The following is a 7,904-nucleotide window of genomic DNA, read 5'->3' as shown; positions in this document are numbered from 1 at the left end:
AAAACAAGGTATTTTAAACAATATGGAGGGGTTTTTGTCTTTTATTGGTGCTGAAAGGAATAACTGGTTGATGCAAACAAGATAATAAAATTTCAAGGCTCAAATGATTCTGTGCTGTCACTTTCTCTGGTTTGGTGATGTGGAGTCTGATGGCACCAACACAGATCTGACTCCAAATCACAGTCTGGTGGGTGGGTCGAGTACAGCTCACTGTGCTACCCCTGCTGTAGAGAACTTCAGAAAACACAGGATGAAAGAAATGAGTCCTTTTAACTCCCCCTCCACTGCCCCAAGAGCCCCTGAGCAGTTTTGGAGGGGTGCAGCCTTCCTGCAGAGCATCATGTCCCTGCCTTAGGGACAAGGTCCTGCCCTGGAGCCTGGCCCCAGCCTGCAGAGCAGGGCAGCTGCAGGAGCACAGCTGGGCACCACAGCAGGGACCTGGCCCCTGAGCCCAGGGAGAGCAGCTTTTCACCTCTGTGCTGTCCAGCCAAAGATAAAAACCACACATCATACCCTGTGCACAACTGCTGATTTAACAGAACAATGTCAAGAGAAAAGGATCCATTTGACTGGTTCAGTCTTCCCAAACAATCCCATAAAAGCCAGTAGGGAACCCCTCCTTGAAGAATTTATTTTTTCCACAAGCAGAAAGGATGAAATCAGTGGATTTCATGCAAATGAGTAAGAAAAAGGACAGTGCACAAGTTTCTTGTCATTGCCTCAGGATGGCACCACCCCCTCCTGTGAAACAGGACATTAGAGAGGATTTCTGCAGCTCTCTCCATTGCTGCACAGGTGATTTTTGTCTGCATTCTGATGCTACCACTGCATTATACTTTGACAGACTCGATTTTCCAGTGGTAGATTCCTAGACTGCCTCTCTTGCAATGCCTGACCTATTTTCCCATTGCTGCAGTTGGTTATTATGTGAGCAGCTCATGAGTGGGTTCCCTTCTATGAAGTGCTGAGGAAGTACCAGTTAAAAACACAGTAATTCCGTGGATATTTGCATATTGCAGACAGTTACAAGAACAAGTACAGAAAACTGCAGCTCCTTCCTATTCCCTGTGCCAGGAGTTGCAGTGATGAGCTCGTGCCCACAGCTGCCTGTGGGTCAGCACTGGAGCAGCACTGCCCTCTGCCTCCTTGGCTGTTTTACAGACTCTTGGCCAAGCAGAATTATTGAAACACAAATCTCCCTATCCCACTGAAATTCCTGCTCAGAATGCTGCTAAAACCATCCTTCTCATAGCCCTTTCTTTGACTATTTAATACTTTGGTGTAGCAATTCTCTTTGTGGTAGCAAATTAAATGGCTTATCTACATTTTCATGACCTTTCAGAAGATTATTCCAGATTTCCCATCTCCCACTCCTAAACCTGTATGCCCATTTTCTTCCACACTTTCCCCAACATTTAGGAAAGCCTCCAAGAAGCCATTGTGAAATCAGCGTGTGTGGCTTGCTAGAAAGACTGGCAGGAGAACAACAGTTCTCATATTTTACATAATGGTAGATTAACCATTGCTCCTTACAACCATTAAACGTGGACAGGAAGAAGTTTGCATTAATTGAAGGAAAGATTAGAAGAAAATGGGAGGAGGCAAAAAAAAATCTGAGAATTGTTACAAAAAAAGATGGAATCTCCACCCACATTCAACTCAGGATGCATATTCCTCCTTCCCAAACACCCTCAAAACTCCTTCCTGAGTCTGATGAACACTTCATACTATTGCAGATCACATGTGCTCCTGAGGTTGTGCTCAGCCACTAGCACCTCCCCTGTGGTACCAAGAATCATATCTGAATGGACAACTGATCAGAAAAGGAGATTAACTATAGCAGAAAAATGCTACAGCTTTCCTATGTGCTTTAAAGGATGAGATAATTGAATATAACCACAAAATAAAGGGACATTTTCCCCATGAACCCAGCAGCTTTCAGCTGGCTCCCCTGCCTGTAAACAGTGGAATTCCTAGAAAACAGCACCTGCTTGCTCTGCCCCTCTGGAAGTGTTTGTAAGCTGATGCTTCACCTTCTGCTGCTCCCACAGGAGCATCTCACCAACTGAGAGTGCCCACCACTGCCAAACCCTCTTTTCCCCTCTTGTAAGGAAACCTCTGATGTCTCTGAAGCCAAGGAGAATAACTTCAAAGTGCTTCAAGTGCCACAGTATTTGGTGGGCAGGAGTGTCAGAATATCCTCTCTAAACACTGCAACAAAAGCCTAAAGCTCCAGACAGCTTTCACTGTCAGACTACAGCTGATCACCAGGGTTTGTGCCAAGCTCCTCAAGCCACAGCAGTTTTTGTCCAAAGCAACCAAAAGCCTTAGAAGTCCCATTCCTATTTGCAAATGATTTGACCCTTCCAAATCCCAGCAACAAGATGTGTCAGGGTGCTGAGCTCAGTAGGGACCTTACTGTGATCTGAACACTGGGCTGCCATTAGGACACAGAATATCGATAGCCCTGACTGCTCCCACCCAGCTGAAATGGAATTTGCCTCCCAGGTACACACATTGAACACTGGATCAGCTACTAACTGATAAATCCTTCTGCCCCACTGAGACCAAACAGGGGATGGTGGCCAAGACACTGCAGGGTCAGACCAGGGAGCCAGAGCTGCCTGCAAAGGACAGAGTCAGCAGGGCAGGGGGCACAGACCCCACAGATGCTGAGCAGGGTGACTCTCACAGAGCTCAGGATGCAGCTGTGCTAGGAACTGCTTTATTCCATAACAGTACTACTGCAATTTTAAGAGTCTGGATTCAGGGATGTCCCATCCCTGGAAGTGTTCCAGGCTGTGTTGGATGAGACCCTGAGCAACCTGAGCCAGGGAATGACAGCCTGCCCATGACAGAGGGGCTGGAACTTGATGGTCCTTAAGGTCTCACATTCCAATCAAATTCCACTTCTGGGGTTCTGTGGATTTAATCAACTGAAGGAGTTTCCAGTGCTGCCACAGCATCACAGGGTGCAGAGTCTGCTCAGAAGCCTCTGAACACCTTGGCAGTGTGATGTGGGAGCTCAGAACCTGAAATTCCCCAGTGCATCTGATCCCATCACAATGAACAGAAAGAGATGAGCATGATGAGGGGAAGATGACATCAAAAGTAACAAGGCACCTTTTTTCTCATTAAAGAGGTTGTGAACTCCTAAATGAGCAGAGGATTCTCAGTTTGAGCACCCAGCCCTGCTACACTTTGGGTAATGCCCTCACTACCTTTTCAGACCAACCTAGGTATAATTGTTACCTTCTTTGTAACAGGTTTTAAATACCTCCTAAATGCCAATTCATAATTTTGAATACCCAGCAAAATCCAGCTGGATCTTTGTATTTAAAGCACTTCTCCTGAGGTCAATTGCCACACTTCCACCAGCTCCAGCTAAGCCAACACAGAATGTTTTATATTGCTTAGTAAGGACATCAGGGTATCAAGGAACAAAAGGCAGCTGCAAGGTCTGCAGGACACCAACCAAACAAAAATCCTGGGCCTAGCATGCTGCTAAACACTATGCTAAATATATTTCTAATGAAAGGTGTATCACACAAGACAAACTAATTCTCAGTATGCAACCTGGCCCATTATCTCAGCCCCAAAATCAGACTGGAATGAAACAGGTATTTAAAACTCTATTTTCTCTTATTCCTTGGTTACATTTAATTCCTCTCCTCCACATTTGCCAAGGAAGGTTTTTATAGCCACAGCAAACTCAGACTTTTAACCAAACTTGTCTTGTGTCCACAATAAGCGTGTAAGAAGGACTTCATGCACATTATAAGTGTTCCTGAAACTCTGTGCCACTTTTGAACCCAGTGCTTACCTGGTGAGATCCTTTTGCCCACAGCTGACCTTGAGTGTCCTCTCACCTCACTGCAGAAACCTCAGCATGCTGCAGTTCTGTTCCAAAGTCAGAGCAAATTAGAAGCTGTAAATGCAGCATTTATGATTCCCTGGCAGAAGGAAACACTGGCTCTGGTCAGGGGCTGGGCAGGGGCTCCACACCCAGCATAACAGGTCCTTGTCCAGCCTGGATGCCTGGGCTGACAATTGGAAAGTTTCTGACCACAAGACCAGGAAAGTTCAAAACTAGCTTCCAAGTGACCACAATGGAATGCAAAATAAACAAAAAGAAATTCCTCTCTGAAACCCCAATGCTTTTAAAACAGAGCTGAATGTATATTTACAGGCAGTCTGTGCTTGAGCCAAGCTGCAGGAAAGGATGATACAGAGCAACCCAAAGGTCCCACTCAGTCCCAGCTTTGGTTTGAGGACAGGGGAAAGCACAGAATTTCTTCTGCTTCTGGGTTATGCTTATTTATAAAGAAAGCATAATTATCTGTTTGGGACTGTCAGTTTATTATTTAAAAACCCCAACATTGCTATTTTTACTCATGTTTTAAACGTGGATAGAACTGCAGCTTACAAGCAGAAATTCTTGAAGTATGAATAGGTGCCTGTCAAGGCTCTGTGTGAGAAGACTGCACTGAAAGCACAGGGGACAGGGGGAATGGAAGGAAAAGGAATGGGAGGTGATACTGGATCTGCAGACATACTGCAAAGAAAGGAGAACGTCTAAAAATATTTTTAAAATGCAACAAATAAAGTTAAGTACATTAAGAAAGATTAAATGGCCCTTAATTGCTCAGGAAACATTCCCCAGAACACACACTGCTGACTGCTTCTGTTGGTGGCAAGCATGACTACACCTTGCTTTTATTTTTAGACATGCTTTTTTTGTTAAATCTTATTTTAAATGTAATTATTTGATTAGCTGTTGCCCAGCCAACCCAGGGAATGCAAATACAGACTGTCTCATAAAGGGAGCCACAGCTCTCAGCTTCTAGGGAGGTAAACAATGGAGCAGTGTATCTCATTCCCAGCCAGAGGCAGGGACACAAGTGGAATATTCTCCCTGCAAGCAAAAGGATATGGGCAGCAGCATCCAAGAAAGCAGCAGGAAGCTGGCACTGGATGTAAGGCACTGCATCAATCTGAACAGATGATCTCCTGTGAGAAAATCCCAGGATTCATTCAGGGCCTGCCTGACTGGCACAGGGACACCACAAAAATGGCACATTCTAAATGGGGACACATCTGCCCTCAAAGAGAGTGGGACAAGCAGCACTGAAAGGGCCACATCACATCCTCACCAAAACCTCCCTCTGCTACTGTGGAACAAGGAACACACTGCAAGCATTTCTGTGCACTACACACCCACAGTGGGGCACAGGAGCCCAGCCTGGGCACCCCCCTGCTTTGGGAAGCACCGCTCAGATGGTCGGAGGTGCTGGTGCCCCTCTTGAAAAGGAAATGCTGCTGCATTCCTGTCAGCTGTGAGCATGAAACAAAGCCCTCAGCCTGGCAGCACCACACAGGGTGAGACTGGCCTTGGAGGGCCTCGTGTCTGTGACAAGCACAAAAGAAAATGCAAAAATTAAATGTTTTGACAGGACCGACCCATGAAACCTGTGCAGCAGAGCACCCTGCCACAACAGACATAAAGACTGTTTTGTACTGAAATATGAAGACACAGTCTTTCCTAGATATTTCTCTTCCTTCTTCCCTTTCTGAAGACTTTTTTTCATGTATATTGCAGGGTATGTGTCAAGATAATGCAAGAAAAGACAAAAACCTAACATTTAACACAGAAGTTGACTTCATAGCTAATTTATTCTGCTGTGCAACATGGAAGGAACTGTTAGTTTTTGTGAAGCACTAGTCAGTATTAGCAAAAAAATGAAGGGCCATGGCAAGGCAGGAATCTAAGCCTCTGAAATCTATGAAGAAATGTATTTAATGCATGATGGAGAAGAGATGCAGCTTCCCTAACAGTTTCATACAAAACAGAAACATCTACTAAGCCATCATAATGCAACATGCCAGCACAGTTTTCAGCACAGGGCCATCAGGTATTAACACACTGCCTCCAGCAAACCCTCCCTCCCCTGGCAGGCAGTCCTGGCCACTGAGCATCAGTGCACCCAGTGACACATGAGAGAGCTGCTGGAACTGCTGGACCACACCTTCCCACAGCTAAGGCCTCTTCAGCACATTCAGATAAAGCTTTGAGTTTGCCCATCAATTCCAGAAGCAAAAACTTTAGATGAAATGCACTTCTGGGCAGAAAGAGCTTCTGCTCAAGAGAGATTCAACTGCCTAATCCTGGGAGACATCCTGGCTTGTTTTCCCTCTGACAGCTCTGCTCTGCTCCCAGGACCAGCCTGGCCAACAGGGACACAGGAGCTGCAGGAAGGAGAGGTGGGCACTGGTTTCAAGAATAAGCAATGCCAAAAGGGTCACTCAAGGGCCCATCACCTAAACTCCACTGAGAGAATGAAACTGCTTGAGTTGGAGTCCCAAGATGATTGCTGCTCAATAGAAACAGGCAATGAGAAGCATTATGGAAAACCCTTGAGCAGCATCAACTCAGGAGGTGAGACACCAACCACCAGTGCTGATTTAAAACAGCAGGAACATGAGCAGCCAATATTAAAGCTGCTGCCTTGGCCCTCAGCACCATGTCCCAGCCTGCCAGGACACACACGTGGCAAAACAGCCAAAAAACAGCCAGCAAAATGATACGGTCTGAATATAGTCCTGACACCAGTTCATTTCCTCTGTGTGTTCTGGGCTCCCTCAGGCTGGAAGCCACACAGATACAAACTCAACACATCACCTTTGGTTTCTCAAGTCCCACAGTTGCTCACAGGACACAGCAAGGCTCCAGGCAGCTGCTCTGTCCCTGGGGGCTGGCAGCAGGAGCTGGCACATCTCATTCTGGGGAGCAGACAGCCCAGGGCACTGGGATGCACAGGCAGGGGTGAGGAGAGCGTGGCCATCCCCCCCTGCAGCTCAGCCCCGCAGGAGCCCAGCAGGAAGGGGCACCAGGGCACAATGGCAGCTCGGGGACATCCCTGGGCCACTGTCCCCTGGGTGCCACTCCTGCAGAGCAGGAGTTCATTCCCAGCTTGGATGCACTCCCAGCCTTTCCACCCCACCTTAGGGGGCCTCATCCTCCATCACCAGCCCCTGGGCACAAGTGACTTTGCTGCTGCCTGTCAGATGAGACATGCAGATCTACTGTGCAGTCCCTCCAGCGTTCCTAGAAACACCAGAGCAGCAGGGACAGGGCACTCTGGAGTGCTGCAGTGAAGGAGCTCGTCTCTCCCTCCCACCTCATTCATCTCCACAGCTTGATTTATTTGCTGATTGTCAGGAGTGTGAGTAATTGGTTTCTTAGGTACCCTGACAGAAACTGCCTTAAGTGAGGACAGATCCAGCAGGATCCACCACCCTGCAGAAGCAGCAGCACACTCAGTAACCTGCAGCACCCACTCCTTCTCCCAAAGCACAAGCACATCACTTCCCCAAGGGAGTGGTGTGCAAGGCAAGAGGGAGCAGAGGCTGTGGAAAATGACAGGAGTGAGAGGCACATCCCCAGCAAAGGGGCTGCTGCAGCTCATCGTGCAGCTGCACTTCAGCAAAACCCTGAGGAAGAACAGAGGGCACACAGCCAGTCTTGTGTAACCTAAGGCCAAGACACCCTGGGACTGTGCCCACACCTCTGTGAACAGCAGCCAGAGCTGCAGCTGCAGGGCCTTCCCTTGGCACACAGGAAGATCATCAGCTCTCATTCACTCATTCATTCATTAGTGTCCTTGTCCACAAAGGAGACACCTTTGGGGATCTCAGATCCTAGACAGAATCCTGCTGGGAGGGAAAAAAAAGTGGGTCATCTTCATGACAGCTTTTGAAAGCAAAACCAATGCTGTGTAGCTTTGTAAATGTAAATATATATATTTATATAAATATGTAACTTCTATATAATATAAATATAAATACATTTTACATGTGCATTAAAACCCAGGTGGCTTTAATTACTGAGCTATCCAAGGATTTAC

The sequence above is a fragment of the Fringilla coelebs genome, assembly GCF_963513975.1.
Source record: "Fringilla coelebs genome assembly, chromosome: 14".
NCBI lineage: Eukaryota > Metazoa > Chordata > Aves > Passeriformes > Fringillidae > Fringilla > Fringilla coelebs.
This window is presented reverse-complemented; position numbering follows the sequence as displayed.